This window comes from Mus musculus, chromosome X (assembly GCF_000001635.26).
Source record: "Mus musculus strain C57BL/6J chromosome X, GRCm38.p6 C57BL/6J".
NCBI lineage: Eukaryota > Metazoa > Chordata > Mammalia > Rodentia > Muridae > Mus > Mus musculus.
This window is the reverse complement of record NC_000086.7, coordinates 36,171,980-36,195,261: the sequence shown is the minus strand read 5'-3', so window position 1 is coordinate 36,195,261 and position 23,282 is coordinate 36,171,980. Positions and strand designations below refer to the sequence as shown.

Genomic DNA, 23,282 nt, shown 5'->3' with positions numbered 1-23,282 from the left:
GCTCAGGGCACAGTCTTTTATATTTTTAACCCATGGTGTGGTTAATTCTACATTGTGCATAATCAGAAGGGCCCAATTCGCCTTAAGGCCACATGGTTAGGAATTAGATATCATTTTTATTTTAGTTTTGTTTGTTTGTTGTTATTGATGTTTTGAGACAGAGTCTCACACTATATCCCAGGCTAGTTTGAAATCCCAATGTAGCCCAGGCTGACCTAGACCTGGTGATAATCCTCCTGCTGTTGCTATTACAGCCTCCCAACTGTTGCTATTACAGGCACGAGCCACCATGCCCAGCTTAAACACTGTTGAATGGTACAAAGAATATTAATTTCTTTGGTCTTTATTATAAAGATCCTTTAAGGTTTGCTTACTGTTTCTGTGGATGAGCAACCTGCTGGGAGTTGGCCATTAGTTCCCTAGGATGACGGCTGGCACATCCTTCTCTTATAGCTGTCTGCCTTGAAGTGGGAGCTGTCAGCCAACTGGGCCCTTTGACAACTGCCAGACTACACTCAAGGCAGACAATCTACTTTGAACAGCTGTGTCCCTCTAAGGAAACCCCCTGCAGCTGCAAGAGACCCTGCAACCACAGGTAATTTGAGGGGAGTCACCACTCCTGCTTCTTGGGGGGGGGGGTGCTTGCTGCTCTTTAATCACAACTTCTCCAACTGAAAGACTCCATTGCTCCCCTTGGCAAAAATACTTCCCCCTGCACTCAGGGGGAAAAAAATCCCCATGATTGGTATAATATGATGCCTATAACAGGTTCCTAAAAAAAAAATTCTTCCGGTCATTTCGTATGTAAAGTTCGTGACTGGTAGAACAAGGAGCTTTGAATATGCAGGGCTGTAATTGGCTAAATTATAATTCCAGCGTACATGTGCCATGTACCTTTACTAGCTGTAGCACCAGGCTTCTTCCCCAGTTTTGTCAGCTTTAATGCAGGAGGTATCTCTGGTGTACGTTCCCTTATGTTGCAGCATCAAGCCAAAATAAATGCTTCCCCCAGATGGTCTTTTATTGCCTACTCGTAGTCTTTATCACAGATACAGCAGGCTGAGCTGGTAAGACCAAGCCCTGATAAAAACCGCAGGCTTCTGGATCCAGACATCCAGCTGCTGCTGCAGCCATAGCAACCAGAGACTGATTCCTGATGCTGTAAGCCCCCAGAATCCCGGAGCTATGAGCCTTTGTTTCACTTAGAAGCCAAGAGGCGGCTGAAGAGCTCTGAAAAATGGCCAGGAGCCAGAGATTGCAGAGACTACGGGGGAGGAGGCTATACAAATATTGATATAGACTATATTTTTCTAAGACATATTTTTTTAATTGGTCTGGGCCACTAGTGCTTATAAAAAAAATCCTGTACTGTCTTCCTGTATTATCTTTATCCTTCATGTATGTGAATTAAAACATAGGCTAGGCTAGGCATTATGCTCAAGATCACCTTCACTGTCTTAGTCTGACGACAGCCAGAGCTTTGTGGGGGTCTGGTTTAAAAATGAAAAAGATAATTAATTGACTCAACTACCCAATGACAGCACCAGGTCTCTGCCCTCCAGACAACTCTTGTATGTTTCAGTTCAGCTGCTGTGTTGCTTTTTCTCTGGGCTCTAAGCTAACGTTTTCCCCCAGAATTTGACTTTACTGGCCCTAGGGAAGGAGCAGCTCCATGGTGGAGGCATTGAAAAGGTGGGTTGTGTGGTGGTTTGAATGAGCATGCCCCCCATAGGTTCGTATATTTGAATGCTTGGTCCCAAGTTGTTAAAACTGTTTGAGAAGGATTAGGAGCTGTGGCCTTGTTGGAGGCCTTTGTCACTGGAGGCCAGCTTTGAGGATTCAAAAGCCCCCTCCATGCTCAGTCTTGCTTTCTGGGCTGGCTGCTTGTGGATCAGATATAAGACCTCAGCTACTGCTTCAGCGCCATGCTTGCCTGTCTGCCTATTGCCCACCCCACCCCCAATGCTGGTCATGGACTCCTTCTGAAACTGTAAGCAAGCCCCCAATTCATTATTTTCTTTTACAAGTCATTGTGGTTGTTTGAATAAGGATGGCACCCAAAGGCTCATATATTTGAATGCTTAGACATTAAGGAGTGACACTATTTGAGAAAGATTAGGATATGGGGCCCTTTTGGAGGAGGTATGTCACCAGGATTGGGCTTTGAGGTTTCAAAAGCCCAAGCCAGGTTTGTTCTCCCTCTCCCCTCTCCTCCCCTCCCCTTCCTCTCCCCTCTCTCCTTTCCTCCCCTCTTCCCTCTCCCCTCTTCTTCCTCCCCTCTCCCCTCTCCCTCTCTGTCTCTCTGCCTGCAGATCAAAATGTACCTCTCAGCTTCTTCTCCAGCACCATGTCTGCCTGTGTGCCACCATGCTCCCACCATGATGATAATGGACTAAACCTCTGAAACTGTAAGCTAGCCCCAATTAAATATTTTATAAGATTTGCCATGGTCATGTGTCTCTTCACAGTAGTAAAACCCTAACTAAGACAAGTTGCTCATTTCACACAGTTAGGGTAAAGCTGGCAACAGCTTGCAGCTTTTTTCCAGGCTTTTGTTTCTTTATCTCAGTACTATGACACGTGAATCTGAGCTTCATCAGTAGATCTGATAGTCTGCTGTGGGTCCTGGTGGCATCAAAATAGGTAAAGACTAGATATCAGAATGTTGTTTTTTTTTAATGCTGATCATATAAAGATTCTGAGGTTAGATCACTAGAAAAGCACCAGGATTTCTTCATGTCAGGCTGGGAGAAGCTAAAGTGGCTAAATTTTATAGAAAATATAACTTATTTCTGGCCTCAGGTTGCAAGCAGGGTTTCCAATAATAAGGACTCTGAGGACTCTAAAAGGGCCATAGTTAGTTTCTTACCTTAAAAAATAAATCTTCATGCTTTAAGAAGCTGAGTGCTGATAGGCACTACTTACTAGGCCTTTGATTTATCTGAAGTCAAAGCCACCATAGGGATGCTTATGGGATCCCTGCTCATGGTAATCTGATGCCTTCAGGGCAATATCACTCATGGTAATTGTCTTAGTTACGGTTTTACTGCTGTGAAGGGACACCTTGACCAAGGCAACTCTTATAAGGACAACATTTAATTGGGGCTGGCTTACAGGTTCAGAGGTTCAGTCCATTATCATCAAGGTGAGAGCATGGCAGTATCTAGGCAGGCATGATGCAGGAGGAGCTGAGAGTTCTATATCTTCATCTGAAGGCTACTAGGAGAAGACTGGCTTCCAGGCAGCTAGGGTGAGGGTCTTAAGCCCTCCCACTCAGTGATACACCTACTCCAACAAGGCCACACCTCCTAATAGTGCCATTCCTTGGGCTGAGCGTATACAAACCATCACAATAATATTCAGAAAGTCAATATACTTTTTGAAAATAAAAACAGAATTTTTAATCACTATATCATGTTGGTGAAAATTCTGAAGATTTTCTTGGGATGGGATGATCTCGGGGTAACAATATGTACAAAGGAATGAAACACCACAAGGAAAGTTATGTAGTACAGGGGCAACATTAACAAGCACCGATAAAGGTAAATGTGACACCTAAGAATGTAGCTAAGAACTCTATTCTGATTAATTTTGAGATGTTAAAAACATGATATGTTTGCACATATCTCTGTGTGGGTACATGCATATGAGTGTAGGTATCCACAAAAGCCCCTGGTGTTGGAGACCCCAGAACTGGAGTTACAGGCAGTTGTGGTTTTTAGAAATTGAACTCAAGTCCTCTGGAACAGCAGGAAGCACTCTTTAACCACTGAGGTTTGGCTCTAACCCCTCTAGTCTGCTTTTTAAAATGAAACTGTTATACAATATGGAAAGTCATCAGGCAGGGCAGAAAAAGACGTCAAGTTTTCTAAGAACCTTGGATTATATCAAAAGTCACTTTGGTATTTCTAGGCATTATTGTCTGATAAGGTAGCAATTAATGAAATGTGACTATTAACATAATAGCAAAAGGATGTAAATTTCTAAAGAAGTAGAGAGGGGATTTTTTTTTGAAAACTAACAACAGATCCTAACAATTCTTGGGACATTCATTTGTTTAAGAGAAATAGAAAGTAATAAAATACAAAAATAAAAACAAATATAACTAGAATGCCCTCCATTTGGTCCAGTGAACTCAGTTGGTGGGTAGGGGCACTGCCACCAGGCCTGGTGATCTATGTGGTACAACTAAATACCTACATGCAAAATAATAACAACAATAATAAATCAATAATACGATTATAATAGTATATTGATATTGTTAATAATAATATTACCATAATAAATTATTATTATTATTACTTGGAGCATGACTTCACAACATGTATAAAATTTACTGAAAATGGACCATATATCATATATCATATTTTTAAGTATAAGAATAAAAGTTGTAACACTTCTAGAAGAAACCATAGAAGTAAATATTTGTGTCCTTGAATTAGTCAAAGAATTTATAGATACGACACCAAAGTATAAATAACAAAAATCTTCTGCATATCTCAGGACACTGTCAGGAAAAGTAAAAGGTGATCCACAGATAAAAGAACACATGCAAAGCATGTACCTTATAAGGGATTTTTTATCTAGAATTTATAAAATATATCACGGCTCAATAACAGAAAGATGAGTAATCCAAATTAAAACTTGGCAAAATGTTGAGTAGATATTTCTCCAGAGATGATATACAAATGACCAATAAGCACTTGAGAGGCTGTACTGTATCACTAGCCATCAGGGAAATGTAAATCAAAACGCCAGAGGTACTGCTTGATACCTACTGGGATAGATAGCTCTAATACAAAACAGGTACTTGCAAAGATATGGAGAAATTAATGCTAATGGAAAATAAAATGCACAGTTTCTTCAGAAGACAATCTGAAATTTCCTCAGAGTTTACCATAGAAAGGCCATATGATGTAGCAGTCTGACTCCTGGGTGAACACTGAACACACACACAAGCACACACACACACACACACACACATACACACAACTCACATATTCACTCATATATATATATATATATATTCACTTATTCATACACACACACACACATATATATATACATGCCCACATACTCACATACCCACATATTGTATAATAAAATTCATAGCAGCATATTAATATTAGCTCCCAAATGAAACTCAAATTCCAAAACAAATGATCATCCATCAATGAAAAGATAACAGGAAAGAAGTACTGACTCTTGCCATAATGAGGGTGACTCTCCTCTCACAAGGAAGCAAAGAGAGGGAAGGGAAGGAGCATGGCTTCATGAGCACACCTCCAATGGCCTGCCTTCTGCCCAGTAGGCTGCACCTACTAAATGTTCCACCATCTCTCAATAATGCCAATTACCAGCTCTCAATTACCAGCTTTGAATTCATGGTCTTTGCAGGGCATTCAAACCCAAACTATAACATTATATGACTTAACGTGAAAAAAGTACATCCCTAAACCCAAACAATTTTTATACGGGGAGATTTTTTTTAAGATTTATTTATTTATTATTATATGTAAGTACACTGTAGCTGTCTTCAGACACACCAGAAGAGGGCATCAGATCTCATTACAGAGGGTTGTGAGCCACCATGTGGTTGCTGGGATTTGAACTCGGGACCTTTGAAAGAGCAGTCAGTGATCTCAACTGCTGAGCCATCTCTCTAGCCCCTATACGGGGAGATTTGTATAGTGACAGTGTCTCACTGAAGAACAAACCTAAAGCTCTTGTGCTGTATACCATAGTAAATAGGTGTCTCTAGAATTTGATTAAGTTGTACTCTACTCTTCTACCTGGGTTTTTTTTTTTTTTTTTTTTCCTGAGACAGGGTTTCTCTGTATAGCCCTGGCTGTCCTGGAACTCACTTTGTAGATCAGGCTGGCCTCGAACTCAGAAATCCGCTCTAGCTGGTTTTTAAAGTCTGGTCAAGCTCTGGGAATGCAATGGTAGGATGTCCAGGTGGCTCAGTGGTTAAGCAGCTGCCTGTAACTCTCACTCTAGTGACTCGGTTGCCCTCTTCTGGCCGACAGGGACATTGCACTCATGTACACAAACCTACACAGAGACACATTAGGAAAAAAAAATCTTTAAAAATGTTTTTAATTAATTTATTTTTCTACACTCCTTATTCCATTCCCTGTCCCCCATCCACTCTCCAACTGCTCCACACCCCACACCTCCTCCCAACCCCCTGTCTCCACGCGGATGCCCCACCCCCACCTCTAAACTCCCTGGGGCCTCCAGTCTCTTGAGGGTGCTTCTTCTCTGACTAAACCCAGACCCGGAAGTCCTCTGCTGTATGTGTGTTGGAGACCTCATATCAGCTGGTGCATGCTGCCTGTTTTATGGTCCAGTGTTTGAGAGATCTCGGGGATCCAGGTTAAATGAGACTCCTGGTCCTCCTACAGGATCACCCTTCTCCTCAGCTTCTTTCAGCCTTCCCTAATTCAACAATAGGGGTCAGCTGCTTCTGTACATTGGTTGGGTGCAAATATCTGCATCTGACTCTTTCAGCTGCTTGTTGGATCTTTCAGAGGGCAGTAACTATAGATCTCTTTTTGTGAGCTCTCCATAGCCTCAGTAATAGTGTCAGGCCTTGGGACCTCCCCTTGAGCTGGATCGAACTTTGAGCCTGTCGCTGGACCTTCTTTTCCTCCGGCTCCTCTCCATTCCCATCCCTGTTATTCTTTCATACAGGAGCAATTATGGGTCAAAGATGTGACTGTGGGATGGCAACCCCATCCCTCACTTGATGCCCTGTCTTCCTGCTGGAGGTGGGCTCTATAAGTTCCCTCTCCCTACTGTTGGGCATTTCATCTAAGATCCCTTCCTTTGAGTCTGGAGAGTCTCTCACCTCCCAGGTCTCTGGTGCATTCAGACCCAAAAGGACGTGCATGGCATGTACTCACTAATAAGTGGATATTAGCCAAAACAGAACAAAACAAAAACAAAAAAACAAAAAAACAAACAAACAAAAAAGTACAGAATACCCAGGATACAGTCCACAGAACTCAAAAAGGTCAACAAGCTGAGGTGCCCAAGTGAGAACTCCTCAGTGCCACTTGGGAGGGAGAAGAAAGCAATCACAAGCAGGGAGGAAGGGAGGGAACTGGGAGAGAAAGTGGGCATTAGTGGGGAGCCTGATCTGGTATTGGGTGAGGGAAAAGGGCTGAAGCCCTGAGGGCCAGCAGAAAGAATGGAAACAGGCAACCTCAGGAAATAGGAGATTGGGGGGACCCTCCAAAAAAATCTTTTAAAAATTTACAAAAGAATTTCTAGGTCAGAGGATGTATATGCCTCAGAGGGAGCACAGGCAGCCATATATGGGTGAGAGCAGTGTCAAGGCCCTCATTAGGAGCCCATTTTCATAATTCTTATTTTACCAGTTCCTCCTGCCACACAGGTCTTTGAACACAGGAGTGCACTCTACAGGGGGACCAGTAAAGTCCAACTAGATCTACATGGTGAGCCTTTTAGAAGATGTAGACTAGGTCTTTTCCTTAGCTGGCCTGAATACACTGGGATGGCAGAATCATAAGTAGTCCTTTGGGATTTATTTTTTATGAAATCCTAGAACCAGAAACTTCAAAAAAATCCCACTCAAAGGGTTGGGAAGATGTGTTCAGATACCCAGAACCCATCAAAAAGCCAGACAGGGGCGGCAGCTACATAGCATCAAGGAGACAGAGGTGGGGATCTCTGGGGCAAACTGGCTAACTAAACTAGCCAAAGCTGCAAAATCTGGCTTCAGCAAGAGACTGCTTAAAATTAAATATAGTGGAGAGTTATGGAGGAAGGCACAGTGTCAACTCTGGCCTCAGAATATATATAGCACATGCACATATATTCATTCACACACAGAGAAACACTCACACACACACACACACACACACACACACACACACATGCAAACACCCCTCTGCTCATAGATCTAGATATATCAGTTCCCTCATCTGTAAAACAGAGACATTAACAATAATAGCACATACCTCCTTGGATTATCATGAGTCAAATGAGATTATAGAGATGAAAACTATGAAAACTCCCACAGTAATCTATGAGGCTATAAAATAAAATGCATGTACTGCATTTTAGTATTGACTATTTAAAATACTAGGTGATTGACATGAGCAAACCTCGAGATAGGCAAAAAAAAAAAAAAAAAGGTATTTTTACCCTTCCATTTTGAGTCCTGTACCTGTCCCATGGTAATGCCCTAAAGAAAAATTATTCAATGGCCTCTTGCTACATATTTACTTTACCCAGCCCACTTATAAATGGTGACAAGAAAAATAGGCGCTATATGTTGAAGGCTTACTGCATTTTAGGTACTAGTCACAAGTTCATCCTTAAATTGGCCTTCAAGTCCATCTTTATATTGAATGATTATTTGGGGGGCAAGGGATGCATGTTGGTGACTCTGATCCTAGGGTTTTTAAATCTAGACTATAAAGCAAATCCTGATGTAGAAACTGAAATGATTCTTGTTAGAATTTCTGTTCTTAGGACTGAAATTGTGCAGCACGGAATCTGGTTGCCATGACTATGCCTGTGCATATAAAGGATGAAGGATAAGGGCTGCAAAACGACAGGAGCTACGGCCCTGGCTCTGAGGCATTGGCTAGACTTCTGATGATTGATCCCAGCCTCCCTCGAGGCACCAAGTCTATTCATTCGTCTTTCACAATTATTTCTCTGGAACACAGCAGCTGTCATTCAAATCCAGGCAATCTCTTTGCAATGCTCTGTGACATTTAAGGGAGCAGACAGAGCAGCTCGTCAAATGCTTGGGCAGACTTACATGTCCTTCCTCTCAGCTAACAGATTTTTCATAAAGGGGTGTTCATTTCTTTGGCTTGCTGCCCTTTGCATCCTGACAACTGGAGACTGTGGGGTCATTTTCCAGGTCCAGAAATGTCAGCTGAGCACCACCCCTCGCACCCATTCTTCCACCATGGTCGCCTCACATTAGAATGATTGGATTGTCTACAAGTACTTCCAAGTGACATGAGAGTAGACAGAATCAGCTTTCTTCTGGGCTGTATGCACAACGCTGAGTTCTGAGCCTGACAGATGCTCAGCCAATCTCAGTTAAGGAATGAAAGAATGAGAGATGGGTGAGTGAAAGAGAGAAACTGAGCAGAAGACATGCGACATAAGCGTCTCAACCTACAGGAGAGGAAGGCTGTTATAACTTTTGATTTCAAAAGTAATTTCAAAGTTACCTTAGAGCTTCAAAAAGAACACCGAATTTCCATGTGTCTCTCCAGACCTTACCAATCTTGAGCAATCTGACAGATTTATCGCTCCATCACCTGGCTCACTTATTAAGGTTTTACTCAGAGGTGTGTATAGGAAAATTTCATATATCATGCCACTTTAGTCCCCAGCCTATTTGCATATTTCCTAAGTCACGGGATATGATTGTAGATAACACCAATACCATGATCAACTACAGGAAATTTAGCAGTTGCCATCTCCAGTCCTTCCTCCAATTTCAGCTGTCATGGGCAGAGGGTTGTTCTGTTTGGTTCTTCAGGGCAGAAGGAAGATTAATGGGCAAACATATGAGGAATATGATGGATTGATCAAAAAATTAAAGCTAATACTGAATGCATTAGATTTTATTTTTTAAAAAAATAGGGGATGCTTTTCTATTGAGGCAGGAACTGGATAATTGCTTGCGTGTGGTGGAGCACACCTGAAACCCAGCACCAAGGAGGCTTGGGTAAAAGGATCTGGAGTTGGAGGTCAGGCTACATAGCAAGTCTTTAGAGAGCTGAGGGGGGTTTCTTATATGTATGGGCTATGGAGAATATTTTTCTTTGTGTGTGTGTGTGTGTGTGTGTGTGTGTGTGTGTGTGTGTGTTCTTCTGCAAACCAGGGGATTTGTAAGTGATCTAATAAGCTCAATTCTTTTTTTCCAATTTTTATTAGATATTTTCTTCATTTACATTTCAAATGCTATCCCGAAAGTCCCCTATACCCTCCCCCCACCCTGCTCCCCTACCCACCCACTCCCACTTCTTGGTCCTGGAGTTCCCCTACATATAAAGTTTGCAAGACCAAGGGGCCTCTCTTCCCAGTGATGGCCAACTAGGCCATCTTCTGCTACATATGCAGCTAGAGACATGAGCTCTGGGGGTACTGGTTAGTTCATATTGTTGCTTCACCTATAGGGTTGCAGACCCCTTCAGCTCCTTGGGTACTTTCTCTAGCTCCTCCACTGGGGACCCTGTGTTCCATCCTATAGATGACTGTGAGCATCCACTTCTGTATTTGCCAGGCACTGGCATAGTCTCACACGAGACAGCTATATCAGGGTCCTTTCAGCAAAATCTTGCTGGCATGTATAAGCTCAATTCTTTATTCCTTGTTTTGCTAACCACTACTAATGCTGGAGTGGGTCCTTGAACACCTGAAGTCACACCTTTGCCACGGCCCTGTGTTGAAACAATCTCAGTATTCTAACAGCCAGAGCTCTTTCTATAAACAGGTGAGAAGAGTGGCATATATTATGTGCTTACTGTGCGCTAGACTTTAAGTGCTTCTCCAGTGGTAACTCAAAAATACCCTCTACAGTTGTAACTGTTATTTTATTTTCCTGGTGCTGGGGATGGAACCTGGGGTCTTGTGCATATTACAGGAGTGCTCTAGCACTGAGCTACACCCTCAGCGTGTGTGTCTAATCCACTGTTGAACTAGTGAGGAATGTGAAAGGAAAATTTTGATATCTTGATTTTTATCCAGACTTTATACGCTAGAATATTAAGATACCTCGTTCTATGTGTTCAATTGAATGTATAGGACAATGATCATATTGGTTCAGTTCAAACCAAACATGGTTGTGATGCTTGCAATCCCAGCACTTGGGAAGCTGAGACAGGGTGGTCATGAGTTTGAGGCCAGCCTGGTCTATATAGTGAAATTTCACCTACTTTTTGAGGCTCCCCCATTACCTGCTCTCACTGCATCATCAGCCTTTCCCTCAGAGTGGTCTCTACACTAAAATTATTAGAGGTTGGAGACATGCTCAGTGGAAAAGCATTTGCCTAGCAGGCACAAGGCCCTTGGTTCAATTCTCTAACCCCCCCTACAAGTTACACTAGAATTCAGTTTGCTGGAGGGATATATATGTTTTCGCTCATGAATGTATGCCCAGTGTCCAACACAATATAGTTACTAAATGAATGTTTGTTGAATAATAAATAAATGAATATCAGTAAATAAATGGATGAACAAAGATCCAGTTCCACTTCACAAGAGGATGTTAGCAAAATGAAACAAAACTGAGATACAAAACCATGATAGAATTTTAAGAACTAAAAGTGAGAGACAAAAGTCTCATAAAAAGGAGGGGTCATGTCCTCTCAAATGGCTTTCATAAAGCTGCCATTACAGTTTCTATGTGCAGCCCCCAGGTGGCAGTAGTGTGTTACTCTTGGGCAGCAAGGGCAGGGTGAGTACTCATTTTCCCACCTCCTACCCAAGACTGTATAGCAAGCTTAGATTTCCTGGCCCTGTGCTAGAAGAAGACAGGCAAAGTGAATTCTGGTTGCAAACTATTTGGTCTTTCTCTGGTGAATAGCTCTGGTGACCCTCCCTCTTTTTTAATGTTATATTTATTTATTTATCCTGGATATTGGTATTTAGTTATCCATGGGTACTCTGGTATGCCTATGGTGTCAGAGGACAACATGTGGGAGTTGATTCTCTTTTTCTACCAAGTGCATCCTGGAGATTGAACTCAAGTTGTCCACCTTTGCAGCAAGTGAGCCATCAGTGAACCATCTCAACAGCCATATAAATATATACTTCTATTTGCATGCACAGTAATAGAGCACATTATAACGATTCATATACATATATGTGTTAAATCATATAAAATAATTATATTTTGTTCTTGCTATTATTAATTCCTTGCTATTGCTTCCCTATCTTCAAATAGTCTCTCCTCCTGCTTTCACATCACACACACCCCATCACTTTCTCTTCTTCTCCTCTTTTCCCTCCCTCTAGTCCTCTTCTTCACCTCCTTTTCTTCACCTTTGCTCTTCTCTCCCCTCTACATACTCACACTTAAATCTAGATTCCAAATGCCAGAGAAAACATGGGCTACTTGCCCCTGACTTTTGAAGCTCAAAGCTGTCCCTGAGTGCCTGATCATGTCTGGAAATCATGGCCTAATGATTCTCTCTAGAACTCCACAACCCACGTATCCAAAATAGAATTATTTTTTCTCATCCACTCCCAAATTCCCTGTGGTTTTTTTTTTTTTTTTGTATCTACATTTTTTTTTAGATAGTGTCTCAAGATGTAGACCAGATTGGCTTCTAACTTGCAGTCCTCTTGCCTCATCCTCCGGACAGCTGGGATTCCAGATATGTGCCTCCAGGTCCTGTTCTGTCATTTAAACACCTACCTCCTATGCATTAAGTCCTGGAAAAAAAACCATCTGTGATGTCTAGTTTTAATGAACTTCAGTTCACTTTAATGACAGTCAACTTGACATAAGTTGAGAGTCATTTTGGAAGAGGGAATTTTACTTGAAAAAATGGTCCTACCAGATTGGCTTGTGGACAAGCCTGTGGTATATCTCCTTAGTTACTGATTGATGTAGGAGGGCTCATTCCATTGCCTGCACGTGTGTGTGTGTGTGTGTATGTGTGTGTGTGTGTGTGTGTATGTGTGTGTGTGTGTGTGTGTGTGTACATCTCTAGCAGTGAGCTAACACACTACTCCAGTTCACCCTCTTTCCAGTATCTACAGAGAAACACATTATTCATACACATTAGTTGGATTCCTGCTGAGCCCAAGCACACTCTCAAAAAAAATCCTTCTAAAAAGAGTGTACCAGGCAGAACTAGTCCACTACTTAGAATAAATTTGTCATTCTGTCTGCCTTGGACCTAAAACAACTAAAGTGCAAAAAGTATGCCCTATAACTTTGACTCTACCAGGACATTTTATGCATGATCTATGTTCATTTAAAGGCTTCTTGAATGAATGGATTAAAAGCAAAGTGGAACAGAGTAGACCCTGGTGGCAATGTTGTGACTCCCAGAGTCCCATGTTCAATTTAACTGGATGTTTTCTTCTTGGTATATTTGATTGCTTTGCTGGTGATAGTCACGGGGTTTTGATCAGTATTTCCCAGCTGCATTCAGGGCAGCAACTTACTGCAAACTTTTTTTATCAAGTGTAAATGCAGCACATTTGAGATGTGCTCATGCAACTATGTGTAATTCTGGCCAAGCTAATACCCCATTTCATGAATATCTTTTCCCACTTTGTTTCAAGTTTTTAATGCTCTTCAAAATATTCATTAAAAGGCTGCAACTCTTTGGTCTTAATTGATTCATGAAGAAGTGGTGTCCTTCCTGATCACATTGCCAACATCCTTATGTTGGTCCTTACCCTATGGGGGTGATGATAGGGGGTGATGATAAAAAACAGATGTGTTCTCTCTGCCTCCATTTGCCAAAACACTCCCTAGACATACTAAAGTTGGCATTTATGCATAAGGGTGGACATCCCATGTGGATGAGTCATTTTGTCTTGGTTTTAGTTTTGATGCTGAGAGTTGAAACCAGGGTCTCACATACCCTTAACACATGGTCCAGAGCTATACCCCAGCCCAGGTTTGTTTTTGTTTGTTTGTTTTGTTTGCCTGTTTGTTTTCAGAGTGTGTCTTTAGCGTGTGAGAATTTCACATTTTCAAAGTCAAACTTAGGTTTTTAGTTCATTCCCACTTCCACAGATGTTTGTGAAGAATTCCTGAAATTAAACAATTTGGAAGGGCAAAAGGGAGTGGCTTTGTATGAGAGGGTCATATTCATTACTAGATGCTGACATAGTTTGACTTCTAAAGCCAAATAATTATTTTTCCTCAAAGTTTTGCCTTTGCAATTCTCAAAGTATTAGTACTTTTAAAGCCAGCATGAGTTTGTTGGACCTTGAGTTAAGAAAATTGTGGGGAAAACATTCATGAGACAATTGGAGAAATGTGAACACTAACATAACATTTGACAATGTTAAGGATTTCTGTTACTTTTAAGAAGTTGTATAGCAATACTGAAGATATACATACATATTTTTTTAAGATTTTATTTATTATTATAGTAAGTACACTGTAGCTATCTTCAGACACACCAGAAGAGGGAGTCAGATCTTGTTACGGATGGTTGTGAGCCACCATGTGGTTGCTGGGATTTGAATTCTGGACCTTCGGAAGAGCAGTCGGGTGCTCTTACCCACTGAGCCATCTCACCAGCCCTACATACATATTTTTGTTTGGTTATTTACTTTAGTACTTATAGGAAGTCTATGTTGCCCATGATGGTACCAAACAACAGAGCTCAAGCAATTTCCTTCTTCACTCTACCAAGTATCTGAGACTACAGGTATAAGAAACTGTTCCAAATTTATGTTTTTCTTTAATAAAAAATGTTACTTTGTAGAGATAATATGTTGAAGTATTTGCAGATGACAGTATACAATGGCTAGGAATTGTCTCAAACTATTTCATTCTGTCTGGAATAGAAAATAGATGGAGATAAAAATGATACAAGATGGAACACATTGATAATTACACTGGGTGAGGAGAACAGGGTCATGCATTGTAATAAAATCTCGACTTTTACATGTTTCCATTTTTCCCAAAGAAAAGATGCTTAAACATCCAACATGAAAGTGGTATCAGGGTTTGAGGTGGGCTACTAACAAAAGGAATCTTATCCAAGAATAATAACCCACAATTTTTTGATTTTTTGATACAGAATGAATTGAGCTTATACATTATGCAGAAGCAGACATTGCAAGGACAGGAAATGAGGCAATTAGGGAAAGAGTAGAATACAAATTCTCAATCCATTGTTAGCCAATCAACAGAAGGGTTTAGGTTGGCAGCAGTTGCAGAGAGGATGCTAAAAGAAGGTAGTACATACCAAAGGGGAAAGGTATGTGTATATGGACACTGGTTGGAGGATTACTGTGGTGTGGTTTGAATGGCCCACCTTATCTGTATGTATGCTTATGTAGTACATATGAGGGTTGCATGTGCAAATGGGTGTCAGTTCTTTGGCAGTCGTCTACCTTGTTCCTAAGACAGAGCCTCTCACTGGCCTAGAGCTCTCCAAGCACCCTGGAATAGATGGCCAGTGAGCACCAGGGATCCACTCGTCCCTGCTTCCCAGCACTGACATTACAAATGTATGCCGCCAGCATGCCTACCTTTTAAAATGTGGGTCCTTTGAACCAAACTCATATACTCATGAATTCCGAAATAAAACTTAGGTCCTCATGCTTTGACAGCAAGCACGTTACCAACTGAGCCACCACTCCAGGTCCAAGTTCCATTTTTCATTAGAGCTGTCATTGTCACATCTCTAGTGCCTCTGGCAGCACGATGGGGGTAAGGCATATAGAATTCATTCATACATCAGTTCCTATGTCAAACAATAACACCTGGAATCATTTTTGTTTTATTCTTCCTCCACGTTTTGAAACCAATGAGTCTTGGATCATCTGTAATTTTTCCATTATCTGCTTCCATTATTTTCCTAAAACTAATCAATTGTGACTATTGAACAGGCAGGGGCTCCTATTTTTCACTCTTCTTATCGTGGGTGAAGAAATTGTATCTCAGAGGAAAGGAAGTAATGTCCAGTATCATGCAATGCCTAGCAGATATCCGGCCCATAATAGACAATAAATATCTGCTTCTGAATGGTGCTGGGATTGAACCCAGGAATGCACACACACACGGCAGACATTTAATCCCTGGGTTATAGCCACACTCCAATAAAGAGCTCCACATGCTGTATTAATACACGTATACCAAGGAATTAGAGCTGCAATCTAATCTGATTGGCTGGTACCCACAAAGTCATTTAATCAATGACTGAATGAAGTAGCAAGTCAAAGTTTTGGACCTTCTTTTACTCTGGATCTACTTCTGTTCTCTATGGGCCCCTAAACACAGGCAGGACAAAGTTTGTACCAAATCTAGGTCTCCTCTGAATCTTGAAGTTTGTGAGCTGCCTGTTACCCTCCTTGGTACTCCAGGTAGTGGTCTGTCTTTGTTTGGCCTGTATAGCAAATTATATGGCATCCTTCACATATTAAAAGTTTACACTATTTTCTCACTCCTAGAAAATGGTGCATTTGCACTATCCATTTTGTTATCAAAGGGCAGCTACTCAGTGTTTTCTTTCAGCATTTATAGATCAGGTAGAAAGAAAGAAAGAAAGAAAGAAAGAAAGAAAGAAAGAAAGAAAGGAAGGAAGGAAGGAAGGAAGGAAGGAAGGAAGGAAGGAAGGAAGGAAGGAAGGAAGGAAGGAAGGAAGGAAAGGAAAGGAAAGTACAGGACATTTTCTTAAAAATACTTTTGATTTCAAGAGTTTTAGAAACAGTTAATAATGGTAACTTGATCTATGCTATGTGAGTTTTCTATAAGTAGTGCAATTGAAAACTGTCCATTACAAGTTCAGCATCATAGAGGGAGAACACACTATCATATGATGCTATAATAGATGTTTTCCACTCAGATTGTCACGTTCATGTGCTGAGAGACAAGGCACTGGCTCCTAACCACTGCTGATGGCAGGTCATCATACTAAGCACCCTCTAAGCACCCTCTAGGTGTCATTTTGACCCCTCACAACAACACTAAGATACAAGGCCTTTTGCCAGATTCTACCAATGAGAATTGGGCCTCAAACCACATTAAGGTAATTTCCCAGAAACTAAAAACAAAAGCCAAAAATAAATAGAAAGTTTGAGAGAAAAAATATAGAAGTTAGGAAATCAGTCTAGTACATCCAATAGCTAATTAACAGGAGTTCTAGAAATACAGGCAAAAGAATAGGTCATAGTAGGTAAGAAATAGCATGATGTGCAACAAATGAAGGGGTAGTTCTTCCATAAGGGCTCACAAAATTCCAGATTACTAGACAAAAGGTCTGCACTGAGGCATATCATTAGATTATAATATACTACAGACCAAAAGATATCTTTTTATTGGATATTTTGTTTATTTACATTTTTTAATTTTTATTAAATTATATTTGTTTATTTACATTTCCCAGTTTCCCTCCACAACCCCCTATCCTACCCCCCAAAAGAACTCTTGAACAACAAAAAAAAAAAACCCAGTTCCATGCAGGAAGGTGGAAATCATGGAGGACTGGTTCTATTTTAAAAGCAAAAATCACATTAGAAGAATATGTGCAATTTGAAGAGTGGTTTCTACATCCTGAGAAACTGTTTCCAATGAAAAATTATTTGCCTAGCAGAAAATTAATATTGTGTGAGCATATATCGAGATACAGAGGTATTTTATTAAAATCATCTCTGAAAGGGCACACAGTTAGAACAATAATGAAATAAAGTTACCTCTGATGATGTCTTTCTAAGGAAACTAGCAAAGGGTGTGGTCCACTAAGGCTAGAAAAAGTTCAGTCTAAGGAACAGAAGCTAATCAGGAGAGGAATTCCCAGGATGACAGCTCAGTGGTAAGTCCAGAAAATAACTATTCCAGAATGAATCAGAAGGGCGCAAACTTCAAGTGTGTTCTCCAAGAAAAATAAGTGGAACTCATGAATTATTTAATATGTTGGCCATACTATGTAGAATTTTATGGGTTTGTCAGAAAACTTGTGGTGCATAAAAAAGTAGACTTTTAAAATTTGGGAAGAACAAAATAGCAATATTATGAATTGCATGTTATAGCCATCAACTGTGAGGGATATTTACATGATATAATGCAACTAGTGAATATTTTCACTAAAAATTTTATACTTGTGGAAATGTGTACGTTTGAAACACACAGAAAGACAGAAATAAAAAGTGAGGGGGGGGGAGAAAGAGAATGCTAGTATTTAGCAATTATTTTCAATTGCTATCATCCAAGAAAATTCCTTATCTTATGTAACAGAAATTCATAACAAATAATAAATCTCTATACTTAAACATAAATAACATTACTTACTGTGCTACTCTAAAGCAATTATGCCATATACAAAATAAGGAACTAAGTGTTTAAAAGCCATTTTAAACAATGTAAATTTATGAGTTCACATTTCTGTTAGTCAGAAGTCCAACATTGTGTGGCCAAATTCACCATCAAATAGAAGACCCTCGTCCCAGAGATCCCCATACCTGACTGGGGTGGTCCATATGCCCTAAAATCTTCTGAACACATTAAGAAATAGTTGTTGGTCACAAACTTGGCTGGGCCTCACTGAAAAATCTTGACTTGAATGCACAACAGAGCTCCTACAACATAACAATTCCTTTGTTTCTCACATTCCATTAAAGGGCCTGTTCCTCTCCTGTCCAAAGTTTAAGTGTAGAAATTTATTAACCTGCTCTTAGAAATATGCCACTAGCCTTGGATGACTGCCCCACTGAATGCATCCTTTCAGAGTTGTAGTACTTAGATGATTTTTATTGTGCCAAATAACAATGATGTTACCTGTTCTATCCGTGGTTGCCCCACTAAATACATCTTTTCAGAGTTGTAAAACTTGGATGATTTTTGTGCTTTACTGTGCCAAATGACAATGATGATATCCGTGATTGCTTCACTGAACACATCTACTAAGAGTTGTAATACTTGTTTCTTTATGTATAAAAACCCTTGCTTGAGAGCTACAAAATACACTGAGATTCAAACTGCCTCTTTGTTTGTTTTTGTTTGTCACCATCAAACAGAAGACCCTCATCCCAGAGATCCCCATACCTGACTGGGGTGGTCCATATGCCCTAAAATCTTCTGAACACATTAAAAAATAGTTGTTAGTCACAAACTTGGCTGGGCCTCACTGAAAAATCTTGACTTGAATGCACAACAGAGCTCCTACAACATAACAATTCCTTTGTTTCTCACATTCCATTAAAGGGCCTGTTCCTCTCCTTAAGTTTGCCAGTAACTACTTATAGTAAGCAAGAGCAGGTGATGATAAAACATGTTTTCTTTATTTATATGATGCCTCTATTGTATGTCAGAATTAATATTGTAAATGTAGTCCAAATTCTTCATTTTAAAGATAAAAACAATTACTCCTCAGAGAAAGAAGGGACATGCCAATGGCCATACAGCCTGTATTCATGGAAAAAAGACCCTCCTTTCCAAATAGCATCATAATATATGGTTACTATTACTGGTGGTGGATGGGATTGTGACTGACTAAGTCCTAACATCCTCATTTGACAGATAAGGAAGCAAATCTAGACAGGGAAAGGCACCTACCCAGAATCCTTTAGAACCTCCAAAATACTAATTAAACTTTTTTCTGTTATATAAAGTAGGCCCCCTTGATTAATTAACTATGAACCATAGAGCCAAACATTATTCACTTCCAAATTCCTTTGACTTAGCACACGCTACCTGGCACAATGATAAATGATTGCACAATGCATCTTAAGACTTTGCAAATGATCATTTTACAATGGAATGATTTGAACTCTCAAAGTCTTATGATTAATAAGCAATTTGGAAATAATGTGAAACAAGATGTCTCTTCTTTAGGTAGCTGCTTCTAGGGACAAAAGAATGCATCACCAGCTGCATCAAAGAGGTTTAAAAGTTAAGTTGATTTGTTTTCCACTTCTGTCTCCATTACTCTACAGCTGTATGATTTTTACATAAATCAGTATCTCAGGTTCTGCATTTGTTAAAAAAATGAATGTAATGCAGCCAATCTCATGAAACTGGAATAGGGAACCAGGGAAATAGCACACGTATTATTAACTTGAAATAAAGCAGAAACTATTGATTTTCCTTTTTCATTTAATAGTCTACCTAATAAATGTTGAAAACTGATAATGAAATAGTTTCCTGTTGGTAAAGATGAAATCATTAGGAAAGATGGTTACAGGCTGAAGAATATTTAGGAAAAAATTCATCTTAAGAATTGATGTTAAAAATAATTAAAGGAAGCAGAGGGAGGGAGGGAGGGAGGAAGGGAATGGGTGGAAGAGGGAAGGGGGAGGGAGGAAGGGGGACAGGATTGGGTATTGGGGGAGACAGAAGAGAAGCCCAGAGAGCCAGGAGAATGAATTGAAATATGCATCAGTGTAGGTTGAGTGACTAGGGGAGCCACTAGAAAGTCCTAGACATCAGTGATGTGAGAGGCTCCCAGCACCCAATGGGGATGACATTAGTTGAAATGTCCAACAGTGGGAAGATGTTACCTGAAGAGATCACCTTCAGTAGATATACATGGGGCCACACACCCATCTTCAAAATTCTTGACCCAGAATTGTTCCTGTCTAAAGGAAATGTAGGGACAAAAAAATTGAGCAGGGACTGATGGAAAGGCCATCCAGAGACTGCTCCAACATGGGATCTATCCCATGCACAGACACCAAACTGTTGCAGATACCAAGATGTGCTTGCAGACAGGAGCCTGACATGTCTCTTCTGACAGGCTCTACCAGCACCTGACTGAGACAGATGCTGATACTTATAGCCATTGGACTGAGGTCGGGGACCTCTATGGAAGAGTTAGGGGAAGTACTGACGGAGCTGAAGGGGACAGCAACCCCCTAGGAAGAACAACAATATCAATTAACTAGACCCCCTCAGAGCTCCCAGGGACTAAGTCATCATCCAGAGTATATATGGGATGGTCTATGGTTTCTATTACATATGTAGCAGAGGACCACCTTGTCTGGTCTCAGTGGGAGGGGAGACTCTTGGTCCTGTGGAGGCTTGATGCCCTAGAGAAAGGGGATGCTAGAGGGGTGAGGTGGGAGTAGGTGGGTGGGTAAGGGAGCACCCTCTTAGAGGCAAAGGGGAGGGCTATGGGTGGGGGGTTATGGAGGGGAGACCTGGAAGGGGGATAAAGTTGAAATGTAAATAAATAATGAAAAAGTAAAAATTCATGTTAAAAAAAGAAATCTAGCATGCTAACATCAATAAAACCCGAAGCACTCCAAGATTTAGTTGTGACACATACACACAAACACCACAATATACAAACACACACAAACACAATATATACATACATATGTTAGTCTAAAAAGATTTCTGAAAATTCTTAATTTTATTATTGTTGGTGTGTGTGTGTGTGCATATACACATGTGATATAGATATGCATACTAATGTATGTGTGTGGCAGTCAGAGGACAATTTTATGGAGTCAGTTTTCTCTTACCACCTTTGTGTGAGCTCTGGGAACAGCTCAGGTCTTCAGGTCTGAAAGCACCTTTATTTTACATGCTGAGTTGTCTGTTTCTCCAGCCCTTCCCCCAAAAAGTGTTTCATTATTTTTCTTCTAAAGGTGCTAATACTTTATTAGTGAGTCTGACATGGTGGTACATGTCAGTAAACCTAGCACTTGGCAAGCTGAGGCAGGAGGATTGTAACCTCTAGGGAAGGCTGGACTATTTTGCAAGTTCAAGCCACCCTCGGTTACATAGCAAGACCCCATCATTCATATATATATATATATACACATACATATGACCAAAAAATAAAAATACCCAAACAAAGCAAAATGAAACCCAAAGCATAGTAGTACAATTCATGTAACATGATGAGTTTTTTCCCATTTTTATTAGATATTTTCTTCATTTACATTTCAAATGCTATCCTGAAGTTCCCTATACCCTCCCCCACCCGCCCTGCTCTCCTACCCATCCACTCCCATTTCTTGGCCCTGGCGCTCCCCTGTACTGGGGCATATAAAGTTTGTAAGACCATCTCTTCCCAATGATGGCTGACTAGGCCATCTTGTGCTACATATGCAGCTAGAGACAAGAGCTCCGGGGGTACTGGTTAGTTCATATTGTTGTTCCACCTATAGGGTTACAGACCCCTTCAGCTCCTTGGGTACTTTCTCTGGCTCCTCCATTGGGTGCCCTGTGTTCCATCCAATAGATGACTGTGAGCATCCACTTCTGTATTTGCCAGGCACTGGGATAGCCTCACAGCTATATCAGGGTCCTTTCAGCAAAATCTTGCTGGCATATACAATAGTGTCTGCGTTTGGTGGCTGATTATGGGATGGATCCCTGGGTGGGGTAGTCTCTGGATGGTCTTTCGTCTTAGCTCCAAACTTTGTCTCTAACTCCTTCCATGGGTATTTTGTTCCCTATTCTGGACTCCAGAAATTCAAATAACCCCATTAAAAATGGGGTACAAAGCTAAACAAAGAATTCTCAACTGAGGAATACTGAAGGGCTGGGAAGCACCTGAAAAAATGTTCAGCATCCGTAATGATCAGGGAAGTGCAAATCAAAACAACCCTGAGATTCCACCTCACACCAGTCAGAATGGCTAAGATCAAAAATTCAGGTGACAGCAGATGCTGGCGAGGATGTGGAGAAAGAGGAACACTTCTCCATTGCTGGTGGGATTGCAAGCTTGTACAACCACTCTGGAAATCAGTCTGGAGGTTCCTCAGAAAATTGGACATAGTACTACCGGAAGATCCAGCGACACCTCTCCTGGGCATATACCCAGAAAATGTTCCAAATTGTAAGAAGAACACTTGCTCCACTATGTTCATAGCGGCCTTATTTATAATAGCCAGAAGCTGGAAAGAACCCAGATGTCCCTCAACAGAGGAATGGATACAGAAAATGTGGTACATTTACACAATGGAGTACTACTCAGCTATTAAAAACAATGAATTTATGAAATTCTTGGGCAAATATCCAGATGATATCTGGAGGATATCATCCTGAGTGAGATAACACAATCACAAAAGAAGTCACTTGATATGCACTCACTGACAAGTGGATATTAGCCCAGAAACTTAGAATACCCAAGATGCAATCTGCAAAACACATGAAACTCAAGAAGAAGGAAGACCAACTTGTGGATACTTTGTTCCTCCTTAGAATAGAGAACATGGTGTTTTATCTTTCAAAGAACAGCTCATGGTAACGGTGGGATGGCAAACTACTCTGCAAAGCAAACATGCGTAAATCATCCCGGTTTCTCTCTCGCAGAGATGGAGTGAACATGGTTGTGGCCATAGGAATTTAAGTTTTCCATAGTTTCATATATATTTAGAACATCAACTTCAAATCACCAGCCCCCATGTTAAAAAGCTAGGAGGAGTCACTTACCTCTAACCCCAGCACTGTGAAGGCAGACACAGGAGGATCTCTGGAGCTCAGTGGACAGGCAGTCTTGACCAGTTGGCAAGTTCCAAATTCAGTGGAAGACCTCGTCTCTTAACAATTAATGGGGAGAGCAGTAGCGGAAGACTTCGAACATTGACTTCTGGCCTCCATATACATGTGCATACAAGTGCACCTCCCTACC

The 23,282-nt window shown here is 40.8% G+C and overlaps 1 long non-coding RNA gene across 2 annotated transcripts in view; it reads left to right on the top strand.

The window, feature by feature from the left end:
• Gm42406 overlaps nucleotides 1–23,282 on the top strand; it is a 58,258-nt gene that overhangs the window by 1,027 nt on the left and 33,949 nt on the right. For both annotated transcript variants that reach the window (XR_882283.2, XR_882284.2), the window contains exon 2: nucleotides 454–595. This is a non-coding gene — a long non-coding RNA (predicted gene, 42406). The remainder of the gene's footprint in view (nucleotides 1–453; nucleotides 596–23,282) is intronic.